Source organism: Alexandromys fortis, unplaced genomic scaffold (genome assembly GCF_014885135.2).
Source record: "Alexandromys fortis isolate MF-2015 unplaced genomic scaffold, M_Fortis_MF-2015_v1.1 scaffold_14, whole genome shotgun sequence".
NCBI lineage: Eukaryota > Metazoa > Chordata > Mammalia > Rodentia > Cricetidae > Alexandromys > Alexandromys fortis.
In genome coordinates this window covers 16,908,035-16,923,515 of record NW_026067910.1, presented here as the reverse complement: position 1 = coordinate 16,923,515, position 15,481 = coordinate 16,908,035, and the positions used below count along the sequence as shown (strand labels likewise).

At 41.8% G+C, this 15,481-nt stretch overlaps 1 protein-coding gene across 5 annotated transcripts in view; it reads left to right on the top strand.

Moving 5' to 3' along the window:
- The window catches only part of Arhgap18 (Rho GTPase activating protein 18), a 211,318-nt gene that overhangs the window by 104,429 nt on the left and 91,408 nt on the right, over nucleotides 1-15,481 (top strand). The window contains exon 1 of one of the 5 annotated variants that reach the window (XM_050138110.1): nucleotides 9,952-10,042. The exons of 3 other annotated variants lie outside the window; for them this stretch is intronic. The gene's annotated coding sequence lies outside the window, so the exon portion shown is untranslated. Of the gene's footprint in view, nucleotides 1-9,951; nucleotides 10,043-13,369; nucleotides 13,390-15,481 lie in introns of those variants that run through there. One more of the 5 variants, XM_050138111.1, reaches the window with a different exon arrangement.

The following is a 15,481-nucleotide window of genomic DNA, read 5'->3' as shown; positions in this document are numbered from 1 at the left end:
TTTTAAATCTATGATTATTATCAATACATATAAAAAGTTTACCAGTCTGTTGTATGTCTTTTGACATTCAAGCACTTGCTGAAACTTATAGTTTGCTTTATATTATTTCCATTTATTTCTCCATAGTATTACAAAGAGAATGTCTATATACCCACACAAGTACATGTATACAAATTGTCTTAACTTCTTTATAAGATGGTGTAAACAGAAGTTTCTGTCCCGCCCAGTCCCATAGCCATTCAGTCCCAAAGAAACACATAGAGGTTTCTAACAGCTATGAAATGTTTGGCCTATTATCTCAGGTTTCTATTAACTTGCTCTTACAACTTAAATTAGCCCATAATTCTTGGCTATGTTAGCCATGTGGCTTGATACCTTTTATCAATGAGGCATTCTCATCTTGATTCCTCTGCTTCTGATTGGTGATTGCAGACTGAGACTTTCTTCTTCCCAGAATTCTCCTAGTCTGGTTGTCCTATTTATACTTCCTGCATGACTACTGGCCAGTTAGCATTTTATTAAACCAATATGAGTGACAAATCTTTATAGGATACAAGAACATTATTCTACAACAGGATGGTAAAGGTGAAAAAAAAAGGTGTTTTGTAACTAAGTATGTATATAAGTATGTTATAGCTTATAGTAAGTATGTATGTATGTATGTGTATGTATGTATGTATGTATGTATGTAAGAATGTTATTGCTGAGAGTTATGTCAAGTATGTTTGTGAAGGCTGAGAGTCCTTCCCTCAGTGGATCCAAGCTTCCACTCAATGCCAGACATCTCAGAACAGTTCTGGGAAAGTTATGATGCTCAAAGGTTTGCTTTTTCTCCTGAGTGTTTTAAGAACCTGACCATATCAGCTTGGGAAATGTGTGGGAACCAGCAATTACTGGAGTTCAGGACTCAGAGGGTAAGACCTGTCTGTTGGGGGGGGTGATAGATGGGCAGCTATGGTGACAAGGAAGAGGGTGTTCTAGTTCCTAGTTTACTAATCTGGTGGAGGATTGGGAAAAATTTGGCAACAGTAAGTGTTTTTGACTGCACAATGGCTAAAAAGTCAAAATCAAGCATCTAAAGAGCCCCAGTCATTTCTGGCAAGGCTTACATGTGGCATCTTGTTGTTTTGCTCACTGCAGCTTTGATTTTAAGCACACAACACACACACAGCTCTGTGTGTGTCATCATGCTGCACAGCACCAACTGGCACTCCTTGAACACTTCAGCCTGGATTCAAGATGCTTGTGTTTATGAAGCACAGCATTCATAATATGCACTAAGTTTTTTGCACTTCAGAGACATAATGGATTGATTGTGGGGGAACATACCTTTATATTTTCCTGCAGTCATTTTTCAATATCTAACAATTAATATATTGTTAGGTAATGTTCTATTAAAATATTTACTTTAAAAAACAAGGAAGAGGGGGCTGGAGAGATGGCTTTCAGTTAAGAACACTGGCTGCTCTTCCAGAGGTCCAGATTTCAACTCCCAGAAAACACATGGTGGCTCACTGTTGTGTTTCTGGCTGCTCAGCCCCAAAATAACCACATAGAAACTGTATTAATTAAATCACTGTTTGACCCATGAGCTCTAGCTTCTTATTGGCTAACTCTTACATATTAATTTAACCCATTTATACTAATCTGTGTATTGCCACATGGCTGTGGCTTGCCAGCTAAAGTTCCAGCATCTGTCTCTGGCGGGGCTATGTGGCTTCTCTGACTCTGCCTCCTTTCTCCCAGCATTCAGTTTAGTTTTCCTTGCCTAGCTACCCTATCAGGCCAAGCCAGTTTCTTTATTAAACAATGGTACTCACTGCATACAGAAGGTAATCCCACAACAGCTCACAACATCTGTAATGCGATCTGGCACCCTCTTCTGGCCTGCAGGCTTACATGCAGACATAGCACTGTATACATAATAAATAAATAAAAATTAAACAAAACAAAACAATAGCTGGGTGGTGCGTGGGAGGCACGAGCAGGCAGATCTCTGTGAGTTCAAGGCCAGCCTGGTCTACAATAGCGAGTTCCAGGAGAGGCTCCAAAATCTACAGAGAAACCCTGTCCCGAAAAACAAAACAAAACAAAGAAAACAAACAAACAAACAAAAAAACTAAACTAAACATAAACCTAGAAAGACACCAATGAACATGCCAATCAGGACTAGGAAAAGCCTACAAGGAGTCCTCAGTCCCACACAAAGGACTATAGGCAACTAAGGAAGCTGAGACCAGGAGAGGTGGTCATCCCCAGGAATGAGCACAGCAAATGGTTATCCAGTCAGTCCTAAAATCATACATGAATGTAACATTATTCAGACTGAATAGGTTGTATTTAGACATATACATGTATGTATACACACACACACACACATGCATGCATGTAATAACAGCAAACAAAGAGGCCTTGAATTGAGTGGGGGCGTATATAAGGGCTTGAAGGGAAGAAAGGGAAAAGAGAAATGTTGTTACTAAATTATAATTTCAAAAAGATAAAAAATTTGTTTTAATACAATAAATTTAATAAAAATATTACACTTGAGTTGTTAATTTGAGTTTTATCAAATGATAGAATGAGCTTTATCCTGGGATTAGGATAAAATTTCCATCAATTTCTGCAATAGTCCTCAGCATACCTGTGCTATTTGCTATGTATATGAAGTGACTATTTCAATAATGATTATAAAATCAAAATATCCATGAACACTCATGCTGTGCATTTCCCAGTGTCAAATATTCAGCCAATATTTAATTCCATCTCTGAAACTGAGCCAGCATATCTTCCCACTGGTGTGCAAATTCTATTTCTTTAATAACTGCGAAGGATTGTTTGAAAATCAACTTCATTTTTATTATTAAATGTTGGTTTTCATACCTATTTTATATAGAGAGTGGCATAAAACTACCTCAGGTGGAAAGGGGTGGTAGGGGAAAGAGTGTAGAAGCCTTCTCTAGTTTGACACCCTACAGAATAGAGGTGAGCCAATGCGGGGCTCGGTGATGAGGGGGAGCTCAAAGGAGGATGCTCAGTTTATGACTTCCACACAGTTCTTTAGTGGAATTTGGATGATTTTTTTTTAATGTGAAGTAGGTACTATAAAAGACTTTTGAAGTAACTGAGGTGTCCATAAATACATAGTCTCTTCTGTGGTTGTTCTCAGCCAGAAGGCAGAGGAGAAACAACGCCCCTCTCCAGGTCGCTTGCCCCACTTTTAACTATAAAATGTTGCTAGCACAAAATGAAGGAAAATAGTTTTCCCACGGTATGAGATCATCCCCTTAATTGTCATAGGTACACTGTCGTCACTTCACCTCTGAATTAGAGGATTTGTTGCCCATCTGTGAGCTTATATAATATTTTAAAAAAATCTTTAATATATACTAAGAATGCAAATAACTGTCAACACCTGTCTGATGAAAATAGAAATGTCAAAATAATGAGACATCCATAAAGCTCTGATGTAGAATTTTTAACTTTTATTTTATTTGTATAAGGTTCATTTTAGACCAGGAAAAAGAATCACTTTAAATCTGATATTCAAATCTGAACTCATTATGGTCACAAGTAAAATTGTTAGGGCAGATTCAAGCAAATTTCAATTCAAATTGTCCTTAACTTCAGTCTAGAAAAAGGTTGAAGGAAAAAAAAAATCTGAGGAAAAAACTGAGAGAAATTACCAAAGAAACAAGTAGACATAAAAAAGGGAAACTAAACAAGACCAACTAAACAAATAAAAAAAAAATTCATTTGCAGTGTATAACAAGGACCCAAAACTATTGATTATATTTAGCCTAATTTTGATATTTGTCCATTGTAGAAAACTGAGATAGGTACAGTTGCTCACAATATTAATTGTTTTTAAAGCTGGTTTCATAAACATGTTGGTGTAAATAATTCTAGTTATTTTTTCTGTTTGATCTGTAAAGCATCTGTTTAATGTTAAGCATAGAGGTTAAAGTAACAAACCTCAGGGGAGAATTGGGAAGGGTCTGCTCTTCAGCCCCTAGTATGTGGCTTATTCCTCTTTCTTTGGATTTGGAGCAATCACACTGACTTTGGCTTTGACTTTTTGCTTTTGTTTTGTTTTTCATTTTTGAATGAGAATCTTCATTTTATCTTTTAATTTTTTTGATTTTTTTTTAAGACAGAGTCTCACTATGTGGCTAGCTCTGATTATCCTGGAAGTCCCTATGTAGACCAGGCTGGACTTGGACTCACAGAGATCCACCTGCATCTGTCTACCAAGAGTTGGGTTAAAGGCGTGTACTGTGTTCTTTTTTCAGCCTCCCAAATGCTAGGATTGTAGCCAATTTTATTCCTTTTGGTATGCAATGAACAAGGTATCACCACTGCTGCTTCCTCTTTCTTTTCCATTGTCCCATGATTTCATCACTGTTTCCCTTCTCCTTCCTTTCAGTTCTTTTGTCCCAACATGTATTTGAATGCCCATTACCCTTCCATTTCTTGGCTAAGAGCCCAGTGGACATTACTAGACTCTTAACTGCCAGGAGCCTGCCGGGAACCCCTGAAGTTCTTGTCAGTTTCTTTTGCCCTCCTCATACCTACTGCCATTTCTTGGCAGATCTTGAGCTGACCATTGCCAGGACCCCACAAGACAACTGGGGTCTCCGTATGTTTTCCTTCAGAAACTCAATGTGGATGAGGGAGTGAATCCCTTCATAAAGGACTTCCCCATCAAGTACCTGGAAATCAAATATATTATTTTTCCTTTCCTATAATATGATTAATACTTGCCTTAATATTATGTGTCTTAATTTATTTTTTAAAAAATCAAAGTGTTTTGTGTAAAAAGCATTTGTTAAAGACTAAGTAGTAGATTGTCATGCATGTCTATAATCCCAGCACTTGGGAAGGTAAGTCAGAGTAATGGCTATAAGCTTGGGGGTTGACAATACTGCCCAATGAGGAGCAGGCCAATCAGGGATACACAGCAAAATCACACCTCAAGAAAACAGACAACAACCCCAGGAAACTTTTGACATATGGGACAAACACTGGTTATAATTCAATTCTGTCAGTTCGCGGGAAATGTGAAGACATGCCATTGTTTTGAATCTTCACTCAGTATTTGAAATGTTGAGTGGTTGTTCTTCTAGGGGATGGGTGCTTCTTTTTGTCTTAAGAAGGGGTGGGAAGATCATGTTTTTAGTGAGAAAATAAGAAGGAAATATCAGATTTATGGCTAGTGAGTTGACTCAGGAGGTAGGTGCTTACTGCCAACTCTGACAACCCACGTTGAATCCCAAGAACCTGCAAGGTGGAAAGGGATAACAGTCTACAGCACGTTGTCCTCTGACTTCCAAATGTGTGCCATGCCACCTATGTCCTCCTACAAAATAAAGAAAAAAAAATAAAACTGAAAATAATCGTAGACCTTCATATTGAAAAGTTTAGATGCTAATTGACTTCCCCATTCTATGCAAGAGTGTGAATTTATTTTTGCTCAGAAGGACTTTTTGTTGAACAACTATTTGATGCCCAATAAACCTTTATTCTGGACTTAATAGGAGGAGGGAAAAATATTTACAAAGAATAGAAAATGGACTTCGGAGAGGCAGAGGAACAAATTGTGGTCCCTGTCAGTAAGATGGATGATCTCATTTAGAGGATGAAGTCCACACACATGAAATTAGTGAGCATGGCGAGGTTATTTAGGACCACATCATTTGTTTTCCATCTCTGGTCTGTATTCTCAAATGAGTTGGTGTCTGTCTACAAAGGGGCAATATGTAGTCAGGGTTGAAGTCAGCTGTCATAGGGTGCGCTGTAAGAGAATCAGCTAGGAAAGTGGGGAAGGAGGCCCTTCAGTTGGACAGCAATGGGAGAGCCAGGGACTTGTTGGGTTGGAACTCGTGGATGCTCCATCATGGGGTCTAGTGAGGAATTTTTTTTTAATTGTCCTAGTGGCATGCTCTGACACTTTGCCTTCTTTTGGTATGTCCTCTGAGTACCCATTCCTGGTTAGGAAAATCGTCCCTTCAGAGCTGTGCTGAGAGGGAACACATCTTCCTTTGACAGAGAAGATGGTGACTAGTGCCACAAGCCTCAGTGCCATGAGCCGAGTCATCTGCCCATCCTCCTCTCCTCTGGGCTTCCGAACCATCCTCGGGCATGACTCAGAGTGGGACAATCTGGGAGCTACCCAGTAAGCTGGTAGAAAAATTGTCTTTCGTTTGAACAGAATTAAGTTTCCGGAACTCAGTCAGAACCCAACAGAAATAGCTAGATAGCATTGTTTGCACACTGACCTTGGTGGCCAGGAGCAGAATGCTTGTCTACACTATCTTACTCAAGCTCCATCTCATCATTGAAAGGGGGTGCCCTTGCTGGTTCCAGCTAGCAGAGAGGTTGTATCACTCGGTCAAGGCCCCATAGATAGCAGACAGCTAGGAAGTGGCCCAGGTGTTTCTGCCACAGAGACTGACCTGCATCTCATAGGCTTGGTCTTTCCTGCTGAGGAAAGTGGGCCAGAATGTTGGCACTCTGCCTGTACGTTGATGTGTGTTATGATGCAAGGGTTCTTCTGAAAATACGGGCTGAGTTAAGGTTTGGATCTGACAAGAGTAGCTCATCATTGTTTAGGAGGTGAAATTCAAGGGCAGGTTTTCTGACTCTTTGCTAATTTTGCTTTGGTGCCTTCGGTGCCTACGGGAAGAAGACCATAGATGGGGTTCCCAACCCAGATGACAGAATGATGAGAAACTATAAAAGTGAAAAGTGATGAACTCACATTCCAAACCCTCGCCAACTGCTCTGCCAGGAGTTCTGTGCGTCATGCCATCATTTCAAGATGCCGGACATTTACTGAAAGAGCCTGCACTGGGGATGTCTGCACAGCTAACCTTGCCCCTCCCACCTCCATTCAAATTTATCCATGTATCTTGCCTGCTCAGGAGGCCTTCAGCTCTTTGGTAATTTCACCCCATTCTCTTAGCCCACATCATTTATTTTTAGGGGACTTCTTCCACCTGGCAAGTCATAAATCCTTCTGTTTTCTCTCTCCTTGCCACTCTGTTTCACCTGAGCAGAGACTTTTGTCAACATCCCAGCATTTTGGATGCATTTGTTCTTTGGTGAATGCCCAGCTGATCATTTTGAATAGATGGAAGCATGTGAGGAAACTGAGGCACAGCGTTTTAGATAATTTGCCTGTGACCTCATTAAAAAAAAGATGAAATTATGTTTTTGATTTCCACTTTATTTAATAGGTCTTCCGATTACATCCCGTCTCCACCCTTCTCCCCTTCACAAAGGTTCCTCTGAGAAATGTCTATTTTCTATAATTTTTGTAAGATGTGTATCTTGGGATTTGGGGATAAAGGTAAAAATCCAAAGTAAGCAGTCCATCTTTTCCCTTTTACAAATGAGAATTTTACCACGATCCATCCAATGTAGATAACTCCATCAAAGTCATGCCACCATTTATGATGGGGGAGGAGCTAGACTCGAGTCTCACTCCATCTGCCCGGCAGCAGTCGCCTCATTCTTGCCGTTGCAAACCTTGTTTTGCTGCAGAGCCTAGCTCACTGCTGAAGGCTTTGAAATAGAGGAGCTGTACTTTGAAATCATAGTATGACTGCTTGAACAGAGGCTGCCATTCAGCTCCCCAGAGGGCCTGGCAGCAGAAGGAAACGAGACTGGGGCAAGCTGGAGAGTGCATCCCCTGTATAAAGAGACTAGCCCACCAGCACCTGCTGTTGCTCCAAGAAGCGGGTTACAAGGGAAGAGGATGGGACACCAATAAAAACAAACAAAATCATTGTTTGTTCTTGCCAAATAAAACCCTCTGCCTTTCTGATCTCCTTTGCAGATACCTCAGTGTGGGGTTTTCCTGTAAACTCTTAGCCCCTTTCTTTCTTTCTTTCTTTCTTTCTTTCTTTCTTTCTTTCTTTCTTTCTTTCTTTCTTTCTTCCTTCCTTCCTTCCTTCCTTCCTTCCTTCCTTCCTTCCTTCCTTCCTTCCTTCTTTCTTTTTAAAAAAGATGGTACTAAGTTGGTGGGGCTGGGTTGGAGAATAAAGCAGTATCCTTGGCTAATTGTTCTTTGGACTCACCCAAGCTTCAGCAGGCTGGGTTGTCAAAGTTCACAAAGGGAAAATAATAACCAATAAAAGAGTATTTATTGCCCATCTTTATGACGCCGGCGATAAGTACAAGGAGTGATGTGCTTTCTCAGCCCTAATGCCATCTCTCCTAAGCATGGCACTTGGTCATGCCACTTTCTCTCTGGGAGTCAGCATGAAGAGTTTTGGCGTGGATATGAACCGCCTGGGTGCTCCTGAGAGCCTTACCCAAGTTCTCTGCTGCCAACCGCACAATGGATGTGGGGCTCAGGGCTGTACTCTGAGGCCAAGGCAGGAAAGGATGCTGAGGATTTGATGCCATCTGATTTGTTACCTTCATCTCTTAAAACAGTTGCTGTCAGAGATGAGAGCAGTTGCGTACTTTGGACACATGGGTAACCAAAGTGCGTTTGCCGTACACTCCCTAAAGCCAGCTCTAATGTTGTCATATGAGCAGACTGGTGACCTCTCGGGTTATTTTGGCTCTGATCTCCATCATAGCTTGATGTCCTTTCTGAGGACTGTGTTATAGCCCGTTATCCCTCAGAGGTGAGGGGTGTGGGTCTGAGGCCCCTTGGCTTGGGTCGTAGTCTGCCTGTCCTAGTCAAGGGGACTTGTTTCTCTAAATTTCAGGTTCTCGTTTTTAAAATACAGGCCCAAATGAGAAGCGCCTCTTAGTATTATTGTCACCACTGTCCTTGGCAAATCACCAAGTGCTCCTTTTCTGATGTCAGAGCGGGCGACTGGGTGTGGAAATAACAAAAACTGAATTAATTAACATTTACATTTCAGATGCAGAAGGAGAGAAGGTTCCCCCTTTCCCAGAAGATTTTCGGTCATTAAGTTTCTCATTAATAACAGCGATGTGTTGGAATTAAAAACCGACAGACTTAAGCACGAGGTTGCTTACACATTCCGTTCAGCCCAGTGTGCCTCTGTGCGTTGTTCATGTATTTGTCCTTTGAGGGAGGGTCTGACTATGTAGCACAGATTGGGTTCAAACTCACTCTCTGAAGAAGGAAGTATTGGGGTGACAGGAGTCATGCCTGGCTCCATAATTGAATAGTTCCAGTTCACTAAGGTGCAGAGCCTCATGAATCTTATATCCTGATGTTAATGAAGGGGTTAACTATAATATGGCCAGGAAGTCTCATACAGTGATGTGGAAAGTAGGCATGCATGTGGAGATTTGATGTCACTGAAAGGAGACCGTCTGGTAGCAACTTCACTAGATGGGGAAGTGTTTACTACAGGGCAAAGACTCTTGTGGTTTTCATGGGCTAATGGCAAGGACCTCTGCCGAGGAAGAGCAAAATCTCCTCTCCAGATCCGTGCCGGACATCACTGAAGGCAAGAGTCTGAATGGACAAATTGCTTCCACTTCAGAAGGAGAGTGTGGGAGCACACTGGGTGTTTGTTCCAAAGGGCTCAGAAGTAGGCACCGTGCCCTGATGGGCCTTTCACACTGGGCCGCTGTCACTGCTGAAAGAGCAGCCTGTCCTTGCCTGCTCATTTTCATCTTCTGTCATATCTGTATTCATGTGCGTCAGTCCCCACATAAAAGAGCACAGCTTGCTATTCCTGTCTTTGCTTCTGTGACCTGCGGTAAAACCATTAAAAAACTATATTTTAAGGCTTTTACATGGAGTGGTAATTTATGCATGGTGGTTTTTAATCATTTGGCTTCCAGCAAGAAGCATTCAGAGGCTCTCACGCCTCAGGGAGCAGCAGCTTGCAGGGGCCTTGGGAGGGGCTGGGTTTCAAGGGCTTTCATTGCACTGTGTGTGTGTGTGTGTGTGTGTGTGTGTGTGTGTGTGTGTGTGTTGGCAACCCCAAGCAACTGTAACAGTGTCACCTGGGAAACGGAGGACATAGTCAACTGCTTGGTGGAATTGAAACCTGCTCTAAACAGCTCCTGAATTCTGAAAAGGACGTCAAGTGCATTCTTTACCCTGGTGAGCTGGGGGGCTGAGGAGTCTGGGGCTGTCTGAGAATAGAGAATGGGGCAATTGCTGCCAACATTCTCCATGTTTATCCCCTGAGGAGTGTTTGGAGTAGAATTGACTCCTACCTCACAGCCATCTTGGAGCGCAGGTAGTCATAGCTGGGAAAAGGGACTATTTTGTTCTCAAGGTTCTCATTATTCAGTTGAGGGGACCCTGGTGTTTAGAGTAGAGATGTCCTGCCTGAGGCCAGGCAGCACTTGTAGAAGCTAACCTGAAATCCAGACCTTTGACTGTCGTCTACCTTCTGTGGCAATGACCTTTTAAATACTGTCTCATTCAAAGAAAAACAGCACCATATATTAACAAAATCAGGAGGTGGGGTGGGGTAGAGCAGTAGACAAAATAAGTAATGTCATGCATAAATGTATAATCTTACCAAAGAGCCATTCTTAATAATTTTATATTGATCATCTGGAATTTTTGTTTGTTTTCTAGCACCCTTGAATCTTAAGTAAGTTTAACTTAATCATAAGTAAGGGTGTTGTTCAATTGTTTTTGTGGTAGTTAATACTGAACCCATGCTTCCTACATGCTAAGTGAGCAGTCCAGCACTGTTGAACCCATGGCTTCCTACATGCTAAGCGAGCACTCCAGCATTGAGCTTTACCCTCTGCTACCCAAACTTCCTGCCGCCACTTCTTAACTCAAACATTGCCCAGGTTGCACTTGTAATTTACTCTCTGGTGAGCGCCAGACTCAAACATGCTATCTCCCTGCCTCAGCTTTCTGTGCAGCAGGCCTCACAGACGGCTGGCATCATGACTGGCTAGTAGACGCTCTTCCCAGCTTTAATGTAGACTCGCTCCACTTTCCCTGCTTTTCTTCTTGTTTGTATTTATTTAGTGTACTTAGCGAAAACTTGATGTTTTATTTCCATACCACACATGCAGCCTCTCCCACACCACGTAGATTCTTTTATCCTGTATAAACTTGCTTTTTTGTGGCTAAGCTTCTTTTCAGTCCCCTGATTTTAACCCTCATGTATATGCTAATGATGCTAAAATTATCCTCCAGCCAGTAACTCTTTCCTCAGCCCCGTGCTCCCTTTCCAAATGCCTGGAGTGATCGTTCTTGGTTGTTGGGACTCTGGAGTTACTTGAGGATGCTAAGTTGAAGGTCGAGATGGAGCAAGTGTGAGACCACGTCTGAGATCCAGCTTTCCTGGGGATCTTAGGCCTGGTGCAGCTGTACTGTAGAGATGAGGGGGAATTTTCCTCTTTGGAGGTTCTTTGATGCAGTTGAAATGACCAACAATGGACTGATTAACCGAAGAAAAGGCTTAATGTTCTATTTATGAACACGGTGCCCATAGGAAAGTGAGTCCCAACAGCTAATTAGAATAAAAGCTCATCTGCACCTAGCATGGTGGCGTATGCCTGTAGTCTCAGTACCCATGAGGCCGAGGCAAGACGTTTGTTTCAAGTTGGAGACCATTTATTGACATGGCAAGAATGTACCTCAAAACAAACAGAAAACTAAGAAATATTAAACCAAACAATCCAAAGGAGCAACAGCAACAAAAGACAACAACCTCATAAGCACTGTTCCTAGGTTAGAGGGAGATGAGGTTGTCCCTGGATACTTTACAACAGATAAGAATGGTTTGCCAGACAGGTAAATGGGTCTACAAAGAAGAACACAGTAGCAGAAATCCCTTGATGTGTTAGGTACTTTTCTTGTTGCCATGGTGAAACTCCTGGTAGGAAGCAACTTCCTGCAGAAAGGGCTTCTCTTGGCTCACTGTTTCAGGGCAGCCAGTCCACCATGGCAGGGGGGGCATGGTGAGTATGTTGGTCACAGGGCGTTTGCAGGTGAGGAGCAGGGTGGGAGCGAATAGGAAATGGCACCAACCTAAGAAGCTGCAGCACACACCCAGCTGCTACTTGTTTAGGCCTCCCACCTGAAGGCCTGCTCCCTTGGCCAAGGAGTTGAACGCTTTCATCTGGAATGTGGGGCTCCCATACCAGCCAAAGATTTTATTCCAAAAGGAGATATTTTTTTCCTGCTCTAACCTTATCCCCTCTGTCTTATTCTCTCAAGATAAAGTCTGTCAATGATCCCAAAGTTCACCTTTTGACTAGACTATCTATGCTGACTAGTCAACAGGTTCTCGGGACCCATTGGCGTATTTCCCTGAATGCTGCATTTGGTTATAGACATGAGTGGCCATGCCTGCCTAGGTTTTACATAGCTTCTGGAGATGCTAACTCAGTAGTTCTCAACCTGTGGGTCACAACCCCTTGGAGGGCTGGGAAGGGGTTGTCAAAAGACCCTTTCACAGGGCTTGCCTAAAACTACCAGATAACATAGATATTTACATTACCATTCATAACAGTGCAAGATTACAGTTTTATGAAGTAACAATACAAATAATTTTATGGTTGGGGGTCACCATAAGATGAGAAGCTGTCTTAAAGGGTCACAGCATTAGGAAGGTAGAGCAACATCGCTGTCACTCATGTCCTCCTGCCTGCAGAGCAGGTACTTTTACCCACTGAGCCATCTCCCCAGCTCTCAGTAAAGTCCTTAACAAGTGTCCTTACCAGAAGGAGTGACTCCTGTGGCCTGTTTCCATAGCAGCCACTGCTTAGCATATTGTGTTGGAGTTGTACATGCCTTGCTTACTGAATATCTGGCCTATTTTGTCTAAAATGTTTCTTCATTTCATTGTTTAAGGTAATAGAGAGTATAATGTAGGTTTTCAGTAGATATTGACTCAAAAGACAGCCAAACGTTGTGTGGACAAACAGCAGTTGGTTTCATATGTTGGAGGTGGAAGAAAACCTAGCAGTTGCACACACTGGGCTGCCTGAGGAGAGCCTGTTCGCCGCCTCATTCTCTGTAGCTTCTCCTCAGTGTGGACGTCACCATCTATGGCGACGGAATGCGTGAAATGTGTTGTTCCAAACCAAATCGTACCGAAAGTAAAATTACAAAAAAATTTTTAAGGCCTTAGAATGAAGTAATGGATTTTGTTACCTTGCATATTAATTATATGTTGTGATGATTGCATTGGGGTGTATCGAGTTAAACTATATATACATTTAACATGAATTTTGCCTGTTCCTACTTACTTTTTTTTTTTAAACGCAGCAACAAGAAAGTAATTTTAAGTTACTTTTGTGCTCCCCATTTATTTCTAGTAGCTGGTGCTGGTTTCGAACATAATTACTAACCTACTCACAACACATTCCCATGTTTTCCTATCACTCCAGTTGTGCTTTCTGAGATTTGCTGGACCACTTACTTCTTAGCTGTTTGCAGTCTTAGGAGTTGCTGACTTAAAATCAATATATGTGAGTATACCAGCTGGGAGCCTCTTCCTTCAAGTTGGGTCTCTGAGATGATTTTTCTCATTACTGCGTGTTACATGTTGTTGTTACTTAGAAACCTGACACTCAGTGCACATCTTTATGCTATGACCGAGAGAGTGATAGGAATAAGAAAAGGAAGCTGGAAAGAGGGAGAAAGAATTAGGAAGCTAAGGCAGGGGGATAAAGAATTTAAGCGCAGCCTAGGCAGCGTAGTGAAACCCCATCCAGAAATAGATAAAAACTAAGTAGAAAATGAGGAATGTTATTTAAATTTAAAACTTCCTTTTTCATGTGTGTGTGTTTCGTATGTGTGTGTGTGTGTGTACATATAATAGGCAGGCGTATGTGTGCCTACACTTGGGTTTGCAGAGGCCGGAGGAGGACTTTTGCTGTCTTCTCTGATTTCTTTTGACCTCATTGTCTTGAGACAGAATCTCCCATTTAACTTGAAGCTAAATATTTTGGCCAGCAATACTCCATGAATACTGGGTTACTGCCATAGGAAATCTTACCTGGTTTATTCACAACGAAGCTGGGTGTTTTAACTCAGGTCCTCATGATTGTAGGCCAAGTGCTCTAACCCACAGAGATGTTTCTTCGGCCTGAGAAATTTTAGTGTAAGGTTACCTACCAGTCCATACCCCCAATCATATTGTCTAACACTGGTCTTGCTTGTTCAAAATCGCAAGGCCTGGTATATTATCATGCATATTTCCCGCTTCATCAGATTTTCAGTATTTAATACTTAACGGATTTTACAACTTTAGATCTCTCTCTGTCTTAAATTTACAATGTCTGTGGTAGTTTTCGTTTAATTTCTATAGTTATGTAGTCCTTTTCTAGTGTACCCTAAAATATGCCTTTAAATAGCAAATCAATTAAATGAAGTTGCTGGGTTGCGAGCTGGGGTTGGTGGAGACCCAGAGATACCTTTTTCTGGCAGGGGGGGGGCGGTGATGACATGGTAGACCATATTAAGGCGGGACAGAAAAAGGCAGTGTTGACAGTTTCGAGCGATACCTCTTTTAGAACTGGACGTGACTTGAGGTACTGTCCTTGCGCTGGTAGGATAAATGTGTCTGTCAGGCCCACACAGAAAAAAAAAACAGCAGAGCTGGACACAGGCCAAGTTTTTTCATCTCTCAGTTAGAATCTTCTTTTGCAAACTTCCCTGTGATGATAACATAAAAATAAAAAAAAATAGACTGTCTTGGGCAATTAGTACGGGCTAAGAAAGATGAGGACACTTCAGGTGTGAGAATGTGCTGGAGATAAGATGTGGGTGCAACCACTGTGATTCATGGAGCAGTGGCCCCAAGTGAGAATTAGGTGGATGCTCAGGAGGTAGCTAATAAATTTCTCTTCTCTCCAGCGCACTCCCCTCGCTTACTGCAATGCACTGATTAGGGTTTAAAATGGCCCGATGAATTATGCAAAAACTGCATCTGCAGAAGGGGCCGTCTTGCAGCCTAATGCAGCGCAGATGGAAAGACCCCCTTTTAATCATTGTTCCCCGCAGTACTTGGAAGCGTTTTGAGGAATAAGCACTCAGAAGTAGAAGTGAATGGCCTCCACCAGCAAATGAGTTCCTTCTGCAGGGAGGAACCGAGAGGGATTTGTGATGCAGATGACTGCTCTGGGCTTGAATGTGCATCCTTATCAAATTCGAGATTTATAGAAGCAAAATGGAAATACTGCTTTTAAGATGGTTTCACTAGAGAAATTGCTTCTGCCCGCCTGGCCCAACATGCATTATTATTATTATTTTCAAAAATGGTGACAATGAACGTTTAAATGCCAATTCACTCCAATCAAGAAAACATGCAAATTACCCCCCTCTCTCTCTCTGATCCTTAGTTACTACTGACGAGATGGAATTAGTTAGCATGCCCTTACTTTTATTAGCATAATATTAATGCAAATGATCACTAGGGGTTTTTTCTTTAAAAAAAAAAGAACCATGAAAAGTAATTAATAACAGTGCTTATTTTCTCAATAAGAAAAAAATAAGAAATAAAAACATTTATGATTAGACCTTTAACTGTGTTATCTGTGCCAAAGACCCCCTAATTGG